The sequence below is a fragment of the Ursus maritimus genome, unplaced genomic scaffold, assembly GCF_017311325.1.
Source record: "Ursus maritimus isolate PB19 unplaced genomic scaffold, ASM1731132v1 scaffold_35, whole genome shotgun sequence".
NCBI classification, from domain to species: domain Eukaryota; kingdom Metazoa; phylum Chordata; class Mammalia; order Carnivora; family Ursidae; genus Ursus; species Ursus maritimus.
Genome location: NW_024426119.1, coordinates 8055315 through 8075984, shown reverse-complemented (window position 1 = coordinate 8075984; position 20670 = coordinate 8055315).

Genomic DNA, 20670 nt, shown 5'->3' with positions numbered 1-20670 from the left:
ATCTTTACCCTGACTAAAAATGTTAGCCACAATCTAACCACTGGAGGGCAGGGAACACCTGTTAAAGGAGAGGAGAAAGCTGTACTGAAATAGAGAATATAAAGATTACTCAAGCAACTTGAATGCAGTGCATTATCCAAATTACCTATATAAAGAGCATAAATTGTAGAGATTATACAGGGACAGTATTTTTCATCCCAAGACTAGTTCCACCCGACATTCTCCAGGTTATCTAAACACAAATAAAATAAATAAGGATACAATCAGTACAATAAGTATTTAAGCACCAACTAGGCACTGAACCAGGGTTAAAGGAATGGAAAAAATTAAGTCTCTTTATGAAGCTCAAGTTCTAGATAAAGAGACCGGATGATCACACTGTAATACTGTTGGTGGCAGTATGGATAAAGCCTTCTAGGAACACTGTGGAACACATACAACCTAGGTAATCTAGGAAGGTTACAAAAGAAGAGTAAACTTTTGAGCTGGGTCATGAAGAAGAAATCAAATTAACAGAGAGAAAAGGAGGCGTTGCAGGTAGCATCTACATAGTCAGTAAACAAAGAACTATAATAAATTATCCAGAATTTGGAGATAGGGCTGCCTTTATAGAACAACGAAGTACAAGTCAAAGCAACAAGTAAGACCAGTACCATACAGAAGTAACCTACCCTGTGAAATGGAATTGGACACTCAGGAAATATTTATCCAATCTACAACTCCATGATTCTCATGATATATATACAGTCACTCATTTATTTTTTATTCAAGTATAATTAACACACTATATTAATGCTATATCAGTTTCAGGCATACAATATAATGATTCAACAATTCTATACATCCCTCATTGCTCATCAAGATATACTCTTAAACTCCTTTATGTATTTCACCCATCCCCTCTTCTGGCAATCACCAGTTTGTTCTCTGTATTAAGAGCCCATTTTTTGTCTCTTTTTTCTGTTTGCTTGTTTGTTTTGTTTCTTAAATTCCAGATATGAGTGAAATCGTACAGTATTTGTCTTTCTCTGACTGCTTATTTCACTCAGCATTATACCCTCTAGCAATAACATCCATGTTATTGTAAATTACAAGATTTCATTCTATTTTATACCTGAGTAATATGCCATGGTGTGTCTGTGTGTATATGTGTGTGTGTCTGTATACACATATATACACCACATCTTCTTTATCCATTCATCTACTGATGGACACCTGATCTCTAGTCTGTACTGTCAAGTATTTACCAGGGAAAAGAAAAGGAAGCTAAAGAAGCACAACAGAAGGAGGAACTGTCACTGAAGTATCAAGTAAGGCTTAGTGCTAAATAAAGGATGTCTAGAAGTTGACAACGCAAAGAAGGCATTCGAAACAGAGCAATTTGTACAGTCACTATATAAAAGAAGAGAATACTCATTAATTCCTCAAGTCAAACATTTATTGAGCATTCGCCACGTACAGATCTTGGAACACAAAGACAAGACATTCCCACTCTCAAGAGCTTGTGATCAATTATCAGACAACCAATTATCACATAACCAGTAATCAATAAAGAAGCAATAACTAAAGAATCCTATTAGTAAGGATTGGTTCTCTGACCAGGGTATAATGGAAGCACAAGCAAAGGGCAGCTAAATCAGACTAAGGAAGTCCGAAAAGAATTTCCAGAGAAAATGAAGAATGAGTAGAAATTACTAAGTATCAAAGAGCAGAGGCAGGATGGGTACAGAAGAAAAGCATTTCAAAGAGAAAGCAACCTATGTAAAGACAAAAGAGCTAGAGAGGGAACACATTCAGGGAGCACAATTACTGTAATATAGCTACAATTAAAAATACCCATGATCTGCAGAGGAACAAAGCTATAGGACTAGAAAAGGCAAAGGGAGCCATATTACACAATACACCTAGCAATCAAGAGTTGGGAATTCATCTTGCAGAAAAAGAAGAGCCGTCCAAGAATTATAAGAAGATATATGACATACTCAAACTCACGTGTTTAAGAAAATTACCTGTGGCCACTGCTTAAGATAGTGTGGACCATGATGAAACTAGAAACCAATCAGACTTCCCTCTGTATGCACATAGTTGCTCATATCAGAAACCTCGCCATTCTTTTTTTTTTTTTTTTTTTAAGATTTTATTTATTCGACAGGATAGAGACAGCCAGCTAGAGAGGGAACACAAGCAGGGGGAGTGGGAGAGGAAGAAGCAGGCTCATAGCGGAGGAGCCTGATGTGGGGCTCGATCCCATAACGCCGGGATCACGCCCTGAGCCGAAGGCAGACGCTTAACCGCTGTGCCACCCAGGCGCCCCAGAAACCTCGCCATTCTTGATACCTATCTCTTCTTCATCTGGCCCCTGCACCTTGTCAATCACCAAGTGTTCTTGTTGATTCTACATCCTTGACCTTCATGACCACGATATGCTGTCAAAACACCACATACCTGCCCTTACTAGAATTTACCACAGGTCTAATTTTTTATTTATTTGTATAATTCTTTCATTGTCTTATCTCTCTCCTTCATCCCATCAACACTACCAACTAGACTATAAATTAGGAATTGTAACCTTTTTAAATTCTACATTGTACCCTCACCACCTATTATAGTATCTGGCACTTAGAAGCACTCAATTTAAAACATTTTAAATCCAAATGTTTCAGGGCACCTGGGTGGCTCAGTCAGTTAAGCATCTGCCTTCGGCTCAGGTCATGAGCTCAGGGTCCTGGCCTGAGTGGGGCTCCTTTCTCAGCAGGGAGTCTGCTTCCCACTCTCCCTCTTCCCCTCCCTCACCCCCAACCCCCAACTTGTGCTCTCTCTCAAATAAATAAAAGCTTTAAAAAATAAAAAAAGACCACAGACCTCTACGGAGTCCACAGAGGGGTTCTGGGTGGGGGGCATGAACACCCCAAAAGGGTATGCAAAATTTGGTTTACCTATGTACTTCTCTGGGGAGAAGGATATAGCTTTAATCAGATTCTTAAAGGGATATGTAATCCCCCAAGTATTTAGGAACCACTGATCTGAATGGAAACATCTAATAGGCAATTGGTGATTAAGGTGTGAACTTTAGCTATATAGAAAGTTTCGGGAAGTAACTGAAGCCAGGGATTTGAACAAGTCTGTCCAAAAATGTATAGAGAGTGAAGATCTCAGACAGTTAAGGTCAGAACCCTGAGAAAATAGACATTTACAGGACAAGCAGTAAAAGAAGAATCTAGGAAGGAGGAAGAGAAGATATCACAGAGGTAAGAGAAATATAGATGAACACAGATAGCATCACAGAAACTAAGGATGAAAGAATATCTCAAAGAACAAGGAATCAGTCAACAGGGCCTAATGACCAAGGAGTGGAAGGATGAAGAACAAAAAAATATGTCCAAGGAACTACACACAGTTTTGTAAGTTTAAAATACAAAGTAGAATAGTGCAGAGTGAGAGAACGGACTTTCAGTTATGGAATGAGTAAGTCACCAGAATAAGGTACAGCAAAGGGTGTATATTCAATGGTATTATAATAGCATCCTATGGCTACAGATGGTAGCTACACTTGTGGTGAGCATAACATAATGTATAAATTTGTCCAATCACTATGTTGTACACCTGAAACTAATGTAACATTGCATGTCACCTATACTTCAATAAAAAATAAATAAATAGCCCACGAACAAAGTAGACTAGTGCAACAAGACATCCAGATGACCAGGAAGTAAATGGATATCAGGGTTCGTGGTCTGGAGAGACTCATATTGAAGATACGGACTGGGAAATCATCGATGTATCTGGAAGAATTAAAAGAATGAAGAATGTATTTGGAAGAATTAAAAGAAATGAAGCTGGGACGCCTGGCAGGCTCAGTTGGTTGAACAGCTGCCTACAGCTCAGGTCATGATCCCAGGGTCCTGGGATTGAGCCCCGCATAGCAGGGAGCTTGCTTCCTCCCCCCATCTCTACCCCTCCCCCTGCTTGTGCTCTCTCTCTCTAAAATAAATAAATAAAATTTTTAAAAATATAATAAATGAAATTGTTCAAGGAGTTCATCTGGTGGTGGGGCTCTATCTGGAATCCATGAATGATCTTGAGGGGGATGACCTATGAAACTCCCAAAATCGTGAGAATTTTGTGTAATATATACATGGTAGCAACTTTCTAGAGAGAGTCCATTAAGTTTTATAAGATTTTCAAAGGGGTGTATGACTCCTCAAAAAAGTTAAGAACCACTAGAGCTGAAAGAGAAAAGAGGAGGAGCTAGAGAGAAAGTAACTCTGGAGAACATCAACACATTAAAAAAAAACCCTGAAGCTCATCAAATGAGATTAACAAATCTAAAGATCTGAAAGTATACATGAAGAGAGGCAGCGTGCATGGAACTCAGAAAATAAAAATAAAATTGGTACTATATACACTGTGTAAGTATTTCTCAAACTTTTTGTGATTCAGAATGAAAAACACATTGTGACCAATGTACACACACAGATTATGAAAATAATTTTCCAGTGACCTGGAATGATCACAATATAACATTTACTTGCTAAAATGTTCATCACTAAGAACAGGGGAGAAAAGACTGGAGTTTATAAAGAGTTAGGTTATTCAAGGTCCTGGGCTTTTGTTTCTGCTTTTTAGTTGTTTTGCAATGTCTCTGATATTTAGACATTTACCTTTAACTTAATTTTTTCAGTAAATATATATATATATATATATATATATGTATGTATATATGTGTGTGTGTGTATATATATATATATAAAAGGTTTATATATATATACACACACATATATATACATACATATATATATATAAAAACTTTTTTTTTTTTAAGATTTTTTATTTATTTATGTGACAGAGAGACAGCCAGTGAGAGAGGGAACACAAGCAGGGGGAGTGGGAGAGGAAGAAGCAGGCTCCCAGCCGAGGAGCCCGATGTGGGACTCGATCCGGGAACGCCGGGATCACGCCCTGAGCCGAAGGCAGACGCTTAACGACTGCGCTACCCAGGCGCCCCTATATATATATAAACTTTTTAAACTGTTTTTTCTTTCAAGAGCCAAAACTAAAATGTCCCCTGGCTTCCCTACCTCACTAGTTTCCCTACCCTTGATCTATACCACCTCTCACTACTAAAGGAAGAGGAAAAGAGATGGGAGGGTAGGCAGATAAGATTCAGGAAGAACAGAAGAAACACCAAGGGCCCAAAGACGAATGGTTCTTCTCTGAGTAGGATCTCTAAAGTGCAGTCCCTAAAATTGCACAATTTAAGTAATTAAAAGCTTGAAAAAGAAAGCTAACAGCAGATACACCAAAGCAGTTACGTGAAGTGGTAAAGAGCAAAGATTCTAGAGTCCCAATAAACCCCAACTCGACCACTCCTGATTGTGTGACTTGGGCAAATTACTCAATTTCTTTGTGCCTCAGTTTCACCATGTTAATTTTTTTTAATTTTGAGAGAGAGTGCACATGAGCTGGGGGAGGAGCAGAGAGAGAGGGACAAACGGTGCTGAGCGTGGAGCCCTACACAGGGCTCAGTACCACAACCCTGAGATCATGACGGGAGCCAAAATCAAGAGTCCAGTGCTTAACCGAGTCACCTAGACACCTCTATTTTTTTAAAGATTTTAAGTAATCTCTACACCCAATTTAGGGCATGAACCTGCAACCCCGAGATCAAGAGTCCCATGTTCTTCCATGAAGCCAGCCAGGTGCCCCAGTTTCATCATCTTTAAAATGGAAATAATCAAGGTGCCTGGGTGGCTCAGTCAGTTAAGCATCCAACTCTTTTTTTTTTTTTTTAAAGATTTTATTTATTTATTTGACAGAGATAGAGACAGCCAGCGAGAGACGGAACACAAGCAGGGGGAGTGGGAGAGGAAGAAGCAGGCTCATAGCTGAAGAGCCTGATGTGGAGCTCGATCCCATAACACCGGGATCATGCCCAGAGCCGAAGGCAGGCGCTTAACCGCTGTGCCACCCGGGCGCCCCTAAGCATCCAACTCTTGATCTCATCTCAGGTCTTCATCTTAGGATCAGAAGTTCAAGCCCCTTAAAAACGAATAAATACATAAAAATCACTTTCATTTACACAGCTAACTTCATCAAAACATAAACTCATGGGGCTCCTGCATGGGTCAGGCAGTTAAGCGGCCAACTCCTGATTTCGGCTCAGGTCATGATCTCAGGGTCCTGGGATCTGGCCCCACATCAGGCTCCGAGCTCAGTGGGACGTGTGCTTGAGGATTCTCTCTCCCCCTCTCCCTCTGCCCCTTCCCCTGCTGGTGCACATGGGTATGCTCCCTCTCTCTCTAAAATAAATAAATCTTTTAAAAAACATAAACTTACATTTGTATTGATTTTTAGCTTTCTAAGGTGTTAACCTAATGCACCTATGGCGATTAAGCTATAATAGCTTCTCTGTCAGAAATCCATTTTGGGGGGCACTGGGTGGCTCAGTCAGTTAAGTGTCTGCCTTCAGCTCAGGTCATGATCTCAGGGTCCTGGGATCGAAGCCGAGTGGGGCTCCCTGCTCAGTGCGGAGTTTGCTTCTCCCTCTTCCTCTGCTCCTCCCCCCTGTTCATGCTCACGTGTGCTCTCTAATAAATAAGTCTTCTTTAAAAATCCATTTTTAAAAATTAAAGAATTAACAATCACCACCACAGACATAACACACAATAAGAAGAAACAAATGATTACGTGGTTTTCACTCAATCCTAATAAAGGATTTTGGACCATACCTATAGTAAAAGTACACCTGGCTTTCCTGAATCCTCTCTGAGGATCAACTCCATCTACTTAAAAATTTCATACCACTCTGTCAAAGTTTCTACAACTTCATAATTTTTTAAGACTTGTGGAAACAGGGGCGCCTGGGTGACTCAGTCAGTTAAGTGTCTGCCTTTGGCTCCGGTCAGGATCCTGGAGTCCCCAGATAGAGCCCCGCATCAGGCTCCCTGCTCGGCAGGGAGTCTGCTTCTCCCTCTCCCTCCACCACTCCCAGATTTGTGTTCTCTCACTCTCGCTGTCAAATAAATCAATAAATCGTTAAAAAAAAAAAAAAGACGTGGAAACAAAAAGTTACAAAAGTAAAAACTTTGTTATTTCCTATCCTATGCAAAATCAGCCAAAATTAAAATTACAAATCAAAAATAAAAGTACATTTCATTTTTTTAACTTATTCTAGATTTACTAGTAGGTCAAAATTCTTAAACACATTTTTCTTCTGGGTAAAGAAAACTCATATTCATGTAATATTTTCACATAAAAAAACTAAGATTAGAAACTAAGAAGTCAGGGCGCCTGGGTGGCACAGCAGTTAAGCGTCTGCCTTCGGCTCAGGGCGTGATCCCGGCGTTATGGGATCAAGCCCCACATCAGGCTCCTCTGCTATGAGCCTGCTTCTTCCTCTCCCACTCCCCCTGCTTGTGTTCCCTCTCTCGCTGGCTGTCTCTATCTCTGTCAAATAAATAAATAAAATCTTAAAAAAAAAAAAAAAAAGAAAGAAAGAAACTAAGAAGTCTAAGAGCTCTTCAGGCAGTGCACAAAAAAACACAAAATTGTACAAGTCTTTTTTTAAATTAGTAAAAACCAAACTACATAAACTCTCAATCGTTCTTTTTTTCCTTCTTTCTCTTCTCCTAAGATGATATTAATCCTGACACAAACCAGTCCAAATAGTATGATTTAAGGGTTGTCAAAATGTCAAGAATGATTTATTTCTCTCACAGACCTACCTCCATCAGCATGATTTTCCTCCCATCAGACTTACTCTTTTGGATTAAGGGAGAAGTTGGCAAACCATTACACCCCACAGAGGACAACTAGGGCTTGTTTTTTGTTCAGTCTATGAGCTAAGAGTGGTTTTCAGATTTTTAAATGGTTGGGTAAAAATCAAAAGAGGAATGTTCTATAATAATTTCATAAAGTTATATATAATCCAATTTTAAGTGTCCATAAATAAAGCTTTACTAAAACACTTCTACATTTATTTATGTATTGTCTATGACTGCTTTTACAATGGCAGACTTCAGTATTTATGAGACCATATATGGCATTCTAATGGTTTTACGCTGCTTCTCAGAACACTACAAATAACAGTGATGCAGTTATATAACTTGACAGCTTTTCGAACACTATCCTTACTCCCATATGTTTTATTTTTTATTACCAGAGCATACCCTTCAAGTCAAAACAAGAAAAGAAGATAAAAAGTGGGCTTCAAATATACTTTCAAATAAAGTATAATTTTACTATCAAAGTAAATAACAAAGCATTATGTTTATTATGCAATGACACTACAGCTGTGCTGAGAATACAATATACATCAACATTGGCAGACTAAACACTCATCACAATATTTCCAAGTCACGGGAAAACACAGTCAGAAAAATTAGAAAATTTAAACAGTACATCTCGTCACAGCTGAATTTCTTCACAAAAATAAAAATGAGTATGCAATCAAAGTAAGCTTCAGAGTGACTCATTTGTTAGCCAAACAAGGAAAGCATTTTATCAACAATGAGTTAATTAAATCATGTTTGTAGAAGCCAAAGAAATGCATCTAGAAAAATAAAATTCATTTAAGATTATAAGCCTTTTGGTAAGGACAATAGCTCAAAAAGAGAGTATTTTGTTTATCAATTAAGAAAAAAGGCGCCTGGAGGGCTCAGTCAGTAGAGCATACAAATCTTGATCTCAGGGTCACGAGTTCAAGCCCCACATTGGGTGTAGAGATTACTTTTAAATCAATCAATCAATCAATCAATCAATCAATCCCACAATATCAAGGCAAATTATTTCAAGTGTTTCCTTGAATTGATAGGGGTTATCAATACTTCTCAGTTATTATTATTTATTTGAGAAGTTAATACAAGTTTGAACTAAGTAATTAGCCTAAATAAATAATCTGCATGGAACAACAACAGGCAAGATTTTCAAAGATTCTGGGAAAACACTAATTCAGTGCAATCTGAAGTGGAATCCGCTACGATGTGTTAAACTGATAGTGGTAAAAATACATATGGGCAGAAAAAAGTTTTAATTGGACAAATTTATAAAGTTCATGAAAATGTAGGGTGTTTAAATAAGCCTGTGGTTATTCATTGCAAAAATTCATCAGAAAACAGTCTGCAGAAAACATCTGACTATCATGTGTTACTCAACTAGTGGTGTCAATAGTTATCTCCGAAAAAAAAAAAAGTTAACTTTGCTCTCATGGACTTAAGTACCCTTGATTCCATCAATTTTTGTCAGAAATAGAAGATATATATCCTGATTTGCCTTACCACTAAGAAGTTGGCAGGCTTCACAGTGGTAAAGGTTTATTGCAATTTTTTCTAGCTGAAATTTTTCTGAATGAGAAGAACCGCCCTCAACCACTATTATTGAACACTAAAATAGCTTTGGAAATTAACTTTTCCTACAGATGGGATAATGTTTCTCAATGAAATCAACCTAAAATCAAAAGGCAAAAGTGATTATGTGCAAAACTTATACTGCAACAAAGTCCTTTAAATGAAAATTAACATGGTTTGAATCACAATGTCAAGCTACATACACATTATGTTGTCACCTCACAACTGCTAGAATGATTATCATCAAAAGACAAAAGATAACAAATGCTGCCAAGAATGTGCATTAAGAGTGCATTAAGAGTGGGACAATAGGGGCGCCTGGGTGGCACAGCGGTTAAGCGTCTGCCTTTGGCTCAGGGCATGATCCCGGCGTTATGGGATCGAGCCCCACATCAGGCTCCTCTGCTGGAAGCCTGCTTCTTCCTCTCCCACTCCCCCTGCTTGTGTTCCCTCTCTCGCTGGCTGTCTCTATCTCTGTCAAATAAATAAAAATAAAATCTTAAAAAAAAAAAAAAGTGGGACAATAAATGGGCATAGCCACTATGGAAAACACTATGGAGGTTCCTCAACAAACCAAAAACAGTACTACATATGATTCAGCAATTCCACTTCTAGAAATATACCTGAAGGAACTGAAATCACTGTATGGATGAGATATCTGCACTCCCATGTTCACTGCAACATTATTTACAATAGCCACGACATGGAAGCAACCTAAGTGTTCATCAACAAATGAATAAAGAAAATGTGATATATATTTGTGTACACACACACACAAATACACACATGTAATGGAATACTATTCAGCCATAAAATAGGAAGAAATCCTGCCACTTGAGGGTATTATGCTAAATGAATAAGTTAGAAAAGAAAATACTGTATGGTCTTACTTACATGTAGAATCATAAAACACACACACACACACGAAAACCCCACAAAAAAACAAAAAATACCTCATCGAAAAAGAGACCAGATTTGACATTCCCAAGGGCAAGAGAGTTGCAGGGGTAGTGGAACTGGGTGAAAGTGGTCAAAAGGTACAAACTTCAAGTTATAAGATAAATGAGTGCTGGGGGGATGTAATATACAAGATGACTGTAGTTAACACTGCTATATGGTATATTTGAAAGTTGCTCAGAGACTCAACCCTAAAAGTTCTTATCACAAGTAAAAAAAAAAAGACAAGATTTCTTCCTCGCATTTTGCTTTTTTCATATGGATACAAGGTGGTGAATGTTAACTTACCATTGTAATCACTTCATAATATACGTTAAGTCTCTATGCTCTACAATAATAGTGTTTTATGTCCGTTATATCTCAATAGTGCTTTATGTCAATTATATCTCAATAAACTGAAATGGGAAAAACGGGTAAAAAAGATGCCCGTTCCTTTACAAACTCGTAACAGATCAATGTTCCAAGTTCAAACTATAGTTTCAGCAGTGCTTTTTCAGACCTTAGTACAAATGAAAGCGTATTTCCCTATTTCAAAATCTATTTACCTATGCCTGTGCAGCTGAAGTTTTCCACCTAGCCTTAAATTAAAGTGATTAATCTGCAATTCATATCAAAAAGGCAAATACCAAGGAGAAAAATCTAGCAATTCTCTAAATGCCTTCCAAGCAATGGACATGCTCAATTAGAAACATGCTTGTGAACTGATAGCAGTATTTGGCAGTAACTTTCTGTGTAAAAGACATTTTCAAAGATGAAATACAAGAGTGCCTGGGTGGCTCAGTTGGTTAAGAATCCAACTACTAATTTTGGCTCAGGTCATGATCTCAGGACTGTTGAGATCAACCCCAGCAACTGGCTCCACAGCATGAAGCAGGGTTAAGATTCTCTCTCCCTCTTAAAAAAAAAAAAAAAAAATACACAAAACTTCAAACAGATCAACAATAACAGATGAACATTTCCAAACAGTTTTGATGCTAAGGAACATTTATTCTGAACATCAAAAAAAATGTTATCCTCCCCAAAAAGAAATCCATTTTTCTCATCAGTAGGTATGTATTACCCCCCCCAAAAAAAAAAAAAGGGAAAGAAAAAGAAAAAGAGAGACTCTGTTATTACATTTTGAATTTCGTTAATAAAAAAAATTTGTGGGAATTTGTTTTTTCTCTTTACAGAAGTACCTACATAATACCCTATTTTGCCTCACAAAGCCTAAAATATTTACTACCTGGTCCTCTACAGAAAAGGTTTGCTAACCCTTGGGTTAAAGCATTATCTCTGATAGCTATACAGCCTTAGACATCAATTAACTTCTCTAAGTCTTTGATTCCACATTTATAAAATAAGACGGATTGGGGCGCCTGGGTGGCACAGCGGTTAAGCGTCTGCCTTCGGCTCAGGGCGGGATCCCGGCGTTATGGGATCGAGCCCCACATCAGGCTCCTCCGCTATGAGCCTGCTTCTTCCTCTCCCACTCCCCTTGCTTGTGTTCCCCTCTCTCGCTGGCTGTCTCTATCTCTGTCAAATAAATAAAATCTTTAAAAAAATAAAATAAAATAAGACGGATTGAACAAAATCTCTATGGTAACTTCCAACCTTAATATTCCAATACTAATAGTATCTTCTATATTCATTTCATATGATAGTATTTTGAATGGGAGCTTATACCAGTTTATAAAGTATGAAAAAATGTCCTACTACCCAAAGTATGAAAAAATACTTCATTAAAATCACAGAAGATCAACAAGTAATTCTACAAGTAATTCTCTGCATGGTTATACACATGCAGAAGAATGAAGGTGGACCTCTATCTCATACCATATGCAAAAAGTAATTCAAAACAGATCAGTAATCTAGGGGCACCTGGCTGGCTCAGCTGGTGGAGCATGCCACTCTTGATCTGGAGGTTGTGAGTTCAAGCCTCATACTGTGTGTAAAGATTACTTTAAAAAAATAAAATCTTCAAAACAAATCAATGATCTAAACATATGCACTAAAATTATAAAACTTTTAGAAGAAAACAGGGAAAATCTTCATGACCTTGGGTTTTGGACCCTAGTAAGATAATGAAAAGACAATCCACAGAACGGGAGAAGATATTTACAAATCATGGATACTAGATTAATATCCAGAATATTAAAGAACTCTTGCAGTTCAACAACAACCAAAAAACCTAAGCCAATTCAAAAATGGGTAAATGGGGGCGCCTGGGTAGCACCGCGGTTAAGCGTCTGCCTTCGGCTCAGGGCGTGATCCCGGCGATCTGGGATCGAGCCCCACATCAGGCTCTTCCGCTATGAGCCTGCTTCTTCCTCTCCCACTCCCCCTGCTTGTGTTCCCTCTCTCGCTCGTTGTCTCTATCTCTGTCGAATAAATAAATAAAATCTTTAAAAAAAAAAAAATGGGTAAATGACTTGAACAGACATTTCACCAAAGAAGATATTTTTAAAAATGGTCAATAAAAGCAAATGGAAATATGCTCAAAGTCATTAGTGATTAGGGAAATGCAAATCAAAACCTGTCAGATGCTACTCCCCTCAGAGTAAGATGGCTATAATTAAAAAGACAGATACTGGAGCGCCTGGGTGGCTCAGTCAGTTGAGCATCCGACTCTTGGTTGCGGCTGGGGTTGTGATCTCATAGGTGGAGAGATCAAGCCCAGCACTGGGCTCCACGTTCAGCGGGGAGTCTGCTTGGAGATTTTCTTCCTCTGCCCTTCCTCCCCACTTGTGCTCACTCTTGTGCACGCATTCTCTCTAAAAAAATAAATCTTCAAAAAAAAATAATTTAAAAAAGGACAGATACTAATAAGTGTTGACAAGAACGTGGAGAAATTGGGACTTTCATACTGTTGGGTGAGAATGTAAAATGGTACAGATGCTTTGAAAAACAGTTTGGCAGTTCCTCAAAAGGTTAAATATGACCCAGTAATTCCACTACTAGGTAAATACTTAAGAAAGATGAAAATATGTTCACACACACACAAAAAAAAAAAAGTACATGAATGTTTCTATTAGTATTATTTATAGTAGCCATAAAGGGGAAACAATGCAAAGATTCACCAACTAAAGAATGGATAAACAAAATATGGTATATCCAAACAACTGAATATTATTTAGCCACAAAAAGGAATGTAGTACCAATACATGGTACAACATGGATAAACTCTGAAAACATTATAAGTGAAAATCACAAAGGACCTCATATTATATGAACCTACAGAGACACAAAGTAGAATATTTGTTGCCTAGGGCTGGGTATATTGTGGGTGGGGGCCAGATAGAAAGTGACAGCTAACGGGAATAAGGTTTCTTTTTGATGTTATGAAAATGTTCTAAAATTGGCTGTAAGAATGGGTACACAACCGTGAATACACTAAAAAACACTGAACTGTATGCTTTAAATGAATTTTGTGGTATGTGAATTATACCTCAAAACTTTTTTGAAAACCACAGAAGTCTTACAAATAAATCAACAACAGATTTTAATGTCACAAAATTAAGATTCAAATGTCATGGGGCGCCTGGGTGGCTCAGTCGTTAGGCATCTGCCTTCGGTTCAGGTCATGATCCCAGCATCCTGGGATCAAGTACCCGGTCGGGCTTCCTGACCAGCGGGAAGCCTGCGTCTCCCTCTCCCACTCCCCCTGTTTGTGTTCCCTCTTTCACTGCCTCTCTCTCTGTCAAATAAATAAATAAAATCTTTTAAAAAAAAGATTCAAATGTCATGCAAAAAAAAATATGACACTTCTCTAGACTGAACTTTACTCATTTGCAAACTCTCACAGTGATTTTAAGGTTAGTGAGAACTTCAAGACAACTGAACAATGAACACCATGTTACACCTCCTCAGCTTAGCATAAAAAGACCTCAATACTCTGAATTCGTCTTTCTTTCTCATTACTACTGTATGCTGGACTAAATATGTCCCACCCTTTTTTTTTACCTGAACCTTTTGCATTTACAATTTCCACTGCTTTAGCATCTTCTCCCTATCGTCATAGCCTATCAACATCATTCTCCCTAATCTCCTCATACAGAAATACTCTCATTCTTAAAAGTCTAGTGCTTTCATGGAGCCTATCTTGATGCCCTTGCTGAGGTAAACACTGGTCTTCTAAGCAATCTAGTTCTCACCAGATTGGTCAACAAAGTCACAGTTCCCCCTCAAGATAAAAGCTCTACCAATAGCCCTCTGCATATTAAAGAGCTGTGTGGTGGCCTCTTATTTAGAGTTATCTCCTAATCTCTATGTAAGTACCACATGATCCTGGTACAGGGGCATGCACCTGACCCAAAGGTCACCAGTCCTATAGAATGGCCATCAGCCTAGGAGGAAAGAGCTTGCTAAAAGCTTAGCCCAACAGAAGAATGAGAGATTCTCTGTCTTAGATGCAAATGCCCTCCTTCTCTCAACAGAATGGAAAGTAGTAGGAGGGGCCTGTGCAGGTGGGAAGCAAGAACAGAATCTGAACCAACTGCCAGAGAAGAGGCCTTAAGATAACACGGACCATACATGAGATGACACCATAAGATAAGGAAAAGCATATACAAAGAAGAGGATGGAGTCAGGGCATGGATGAGACAGGAACGGTGTAACCAGAGTTCAAAAAAGAAAAAGAAAAGAAAAGAAAAGAAAAGAAAAGAAAAGAAAGAAAGAAAGAAAGAAAGAAAGAAAGAAAGAAAGAAAGGAAGGAAGGAAGGAAGGAAGGAAGGAAGGAAAGAAAGAAAGGAAGAAAGGAAGAAAAGAAAGAAAGAAAGAAAGAAAGAAAGAAAGAAAGAAAGAAAGAAAGAAAGAAAGAAAAGAAAGAAAGAAAGGGAGAGAGAGAGAGAGAGAGAGGGAGAGAGAGGGAGGGAGGGAGGGAGGGAGGGAGGGAGGAAGAAAGAAAAAGAAAGAAAGAAAGAAAGAAAGAAAGAAAGAAAGAAAGAAAAGAAAGAAAGAAAAAGACATTAAGATACCCCAATGCTGAGGCACCTGGTTGGCTCAGTAGGCAGAGCATGAGTTTACTGACCTCAGGGTCATGAGTTCAAGCCCCATGTTGAGCAGAGAGGAAAGAGGAACGGAAAGGAAGAAAAAGAAACCAAGAAAAGGAAATCCTAATGCAGGAAGAATGACAAATTCACATGCTGAAAAAGCTACAAGAAAACATATTCTCTATAGCTTCAGTGGATCCCTACAGTTCCCTAACTAGACCCCAGTCTCTCTGAAGTATGGATCCACACTGCTCATCCTGGATTATTACAGCATTCCAGGCTCCCTTTTAGCATGTGGACCTGTGTAATGAACATCCAGTTCTTTTTTTTTTTTTTTTTAAGATTTATTTATTTATTTATTTGACAAAGATAGAGAAAGCGAGAGAGGGAACACAAGCAGGGGGAGTGGGAGAAGAAGAAGCAGGCTCACAGCGGAGGAGCCCGATGTGGGGCTCGATCCCATAACACCGGGATCACGCTCTGAGCTGTAGGCAGAGGCTTAACAACGCTGCCACCCAGGTGCCCCTGAACATCCAGTTCTTAAAGAAATCCAAATATCTCTTTGTTACCTTTGATGGAAAGAAGCATAACACATACCAATAACCCTTCTAAGCAGTCACCTTCTTGAAAATAAAGACCAGGCTTATTCAACTTAGAATTGCCAAAAGTACCTCAAATGGTGCCTTTCACAAAGCTCTGTACTCACCTCATTTGTTGTAGAAATACTAAACGATCTAAAATCTCAGATATTCAGACTGTTCTCAGACAGAAGCAATTTAGACCTACAGGAAAATTCAGACATGTAAGACTATTCCTCTGTACATTAAGGGGTCCAGAACAAGAGAGATTGGACTCAGACCTGTAAATACTAGTGACCTAGATACAAGGAAAACAGGGCATCACATTCCCCTGGCTGTAACACATGGACACACACACAGCTCACCTTGTCAATGACAATCAAGCATGGGACTTTCGTTTGAGTTGCTGGATGAAAAGAAGTTCTTTCTACTACACTTGAACTGAAAAGACAGCAACTGGAAGTATTTCAGTCACCTTGCTGCTATATGAAACCTAAAGATCAAATCAACACACAGTGGAGAGCAGATTTGAGCTCAGAGAAAGAAAGAGACTAGGTCCTGGTAACATCACCTAAACTACAAAAGCCATACCTGAAGCCAGTGCTTTCCCTAGACTTTTCAGTAACATAACAAAGTATCCTCTTTTTAAGGCAATTTGGGTTGGGTTTTTCTGTCATTTGCAACCAAGATTCTTAATTCATATAGAAGCTCTCCAAAAATCCAGGTTCACATTTCTCTTTAATTTTTACAAAAATTCTAGCACATTTTAAAATAAAAAATTAACCCATATCCCAACATCCCAAAACAATATTCATTTCCATTTGCTCCTAGTTCACATACACAAGCCGTTCAATTTTAAACTGATAATCACTCTGTTCTAAAATAATACTTGTCACCATGTCCCCCCTGGCATAGGCTTATATAACTCTTGTACAAGCATCACAGGAGTCCTTGGATACAACCAGCCCTTGACCACATTTCTTCGGGAGCCTTTACCTAACCTTAACTTTGCTGAGGACATCAATTTCTAACCAGAATATGGCCTTTGCTACGCTTGCCATTAATTCTATAAAATAAAAGACTTCACCACCTCTATAAGATCAAGTCATATACTTTAAACCAGTTTCAGTGCCAAAATAACTTGTGTCAAAGTTCTGACAATAGAGCCCAATCAAAAACTTCCAACCTTCAAAGGCAATAATATCCTCACCATGCTCTAACTTGTCTAAATGTCCTCGGCCCTGGTTTCTTCTTTAATGTCACTTGTTTAAATCTTTTCCATTATGCCCAAGAAAATCATCATTCTCTTATTACCAACCCCAGGCTTCCTCAATCTTTTTGAACAATGCTCCTTCTACTTATTTACCTTGACTTAAACCTGGCTTTCCCATAAAGATTTTCTCACAGCTCTCTCTCTACTGCAGTCCATACCTCCACAGAGCCAAGAGTGACTGGCACTCACTGACCTTTCTACTGCAATTTCTAGATCATGATCATCCTCCTTTACGGTCTCAAGTTCAAAATATATCTTCTCCTCATCACTAGGATCTCTGATCCTTAGTCATAACTCTTCATTCACTGAATACTTGAGAGCCTAGTTCAGAGTCTTCTTTCCCGTTAAACCTCCCATCACAATCCTGGGTGATTTTCAAAGTCCATGAAGATTACCCATCCAATTACTGCACATAAAAATTCACCAGCCTCTTTGGTTACAATGATTTTTTAGCTCAACTGTATTTGAAGAAATTATCCTTCAGTTCTTTACTCTAGATTTTTTTTTTTAAGATTTTATTTACTTGTCAGAGAGAGAGAGCACCACGCGCAAGCAAGGCGAGCAGCAGGCAGAGGGAGAAGCAGGCTCCTCACTGAGCAAGAAGCCCAATGCGAGACTCAATCCCAGAACCCTGGGATCAGGACCTGAGCCAAAGGCAGACCCCTAACTGACTGAGCCACCCAGCTGTCCCTCTTTACTCTAGATCTTGTTGTCACTTAAAACTCCTCCTCCTCCTTGATTACTCTAATTGCTCACAAAAATCTTACTCTAACCATACTCACTCTCTATGACTTTATAGAAACCTCCTGTCTCTCAAATCCTGATCCCCCCAATCCAGACCCCAAAGTTGGACATCTGAATTTCTTGGCAGCAACTTCATATTTGCACTGCCTTCTCTGAACCAGGTCAATACTGTTTCTGGGTAGTGAGACATTCTAAAGAAAAATCACACTTGGGCAACCCTCTTGGGTCCCCTCCCTCCTTGGGAGCTTTGTACAATCACTTTGCTATCACTCAATAAACGTTGCTTTGCCACCCCCCAAAAAAAGAAAAAGAAAAACACACTAGATACACTGATAAATATATAAAGTTTCCAACCTTAGTCCTTTATTTCCAGCCTTAGTCCTTTAAAATAAACTTAACAAATTCCCTCCCCCACTTCCCTTCAACAACTTTTTTTTTTAAAGATTTATGTATTGGGGGGGGGAGGCAAGAAGGAGAGGGAGAGAGAATCTCCAGCAGACTCACCACTGAGCAAGGACGTGGGGCTAGATCCCAGGACCCTGAGATCATGACCTGAGCCAAAATCAAAAAGTCTGACGCTTAAAAGACTACGCCACCCAGGCATCCCTTCCCTCAAAAACTCTTTTAATTATTTTCTCAACTCAAGCCCCCCAGTCATCCCCTGTCCAGGCCATTCACTCTGAACCAACAACCTTGTTTCTGATCTTATAAAGATATGCAAACTATCAGGCATGCCCTCCCTCTACCACCATTCACCTACCTATAACCTTATCTATATTCATACATCTCCCTACCTATTTTTCAGTCCCAAAAAATGAGGCATTCCTCCTCCTGTACAAAGCCAACCCATCCATCTGCATCCCTGACCCACACATCATGACTCCCACCTGCTTCCTGCATCATTCAACATCTTGCTCTATCAGACACACCATATCTTGAATCTTCAACCTCTCCTTCCCTATTAGCACTTTTTCCTCAGCACATATACAAGGTGAGGTTTTAACATAAAAACAAAGTCCTTCCTGGCTCCCACCCAGCCTTCTCAGCAAACCTTCTCACAGAGAAGTTATTCTCCTTTTCTCTCCTTCCCTCTCCTCACTTCCTCTTCTCTTCTGCCTTCCACTCCCACTTTCCCTCTCTTCCTCCCTCTCTTACCCCCTCTCACCCCCATGCTCCCTTCCCCACTCCCTCCCGCTCTCCTCTATCCTCCTCCTTTATCACCTGCCATTTACTCTTCCACCAACTATAAGGGAGATTCCACCTTAACTCCCTACTGATACTACTTTCAGGGTTACCATGACTTCTTAATCACCAAGTCAAATTAATATTTTTCCTGTCTTTATTTTTCTATACCAGTGTACTGTATTTGGCACTGTTATTGTTTTCCTCTTAATATTTTCTACTCATTAGCATATTGGCTGACATATAGTAGGCACTCAAACATATCTGAATAAATTAACAGGGATACAAAATGAAACAATATCATGCACTTGTCTGTCAGGAGAATGAGAAAGAGTCAATATCTCATGAAATGTTTATGGGAATTAACTACAACATCAAGGGTCAAATCAGACTAAGCAGCATGTATCAGTAGTGTAACAATTAGCTCAATTATATGGTTTTCTCCAGTCATCCTCAGCACCCAGAAATCATAAACAGAAATCCAGGACTGATGATAAGCAAGGGCAGAGGAATGGACATGTTAATGGAATCTAGAGTGCTAAGAAAAACACAATGAAAAAAAAGGGGGGGGGGAGAGCTCGCACAATACAAACCTTTTTTTTTAACTAAATACCATGTGATCGACTCCCCACATATAAAAACTATGCCAGTATGTCATAAGGACACAGATAAAGTGGGAAAGAGCTAAGCATAAATCAATCTGAGGCACCAAATCCTTAAGATTTCATAAAAACTTGTTTAGTTTTTTCAAAAGGGTTTTTTTTTTCACCACTGAGGGATGTTATTTGCACATGTGTATTACAACCCCAGAAAAAGAACCCTAGGATTTTCCCCCCTGTGTGTTTTCATCTTGCTTCCTCATGGTCCATGATGCCAGCTGAGGTCATCAGTACAATGAAACCAAACTGGCAGGAATGGGAGCAGATTATTCTGACATTTTTCTAGATCTCTGAGTTGTACATCAAATCTGGGGCTGATCACTCCACATCTGTTTAACCTGCCTGTGAGGGTCACAGTTTTCCCAGCTCTGTGATCATCAATGATTTCAAATTCACCAATGTAATCGCGCTTCATCATCACCGTTAGCAACAATGACTTTGGAGCATGGCCTAAAAAGAACCTGGCGTTTGCCTCTCTTTTCAGCATTGTAATGCTCTTAAGTGCATCTGCCAGGACATTCATGCCCACCATTACAGCCACAAGGAAAGATGGCAGAAAGAGCTAAGCAGAAATTAATCTGAGGCACCAAATCCTTAAGAGTTCATAAAAACTTGAAGTTTAGGTTTTTTTTAAAGTTTTTTCAAATGTTTTCAGAAATGAACAAGGAGAAGACACAGGAGAATGGAGAATTCCTGTAGTCTCATGCCAAATTTAAACTACTGAAAAATTCACTTTACTTTGTTTCTAGGTAGATTTCTTCCCACACATTTTCCCCTAATTACTCCCACCGTCAACATTTTAAATGATTTCAAGTACTAATGTCAGCAGTAGTTCTTATTAAAACATACTCCTGACTTGTGTAGAAACCTTTCCAGTTACAAGATAAAGCCTAAGAAGCCTAAAACTCTCACATATGGTGCTAAAACACCACACCGTGAAACATTGTTTAGTAAGTTTGTTTT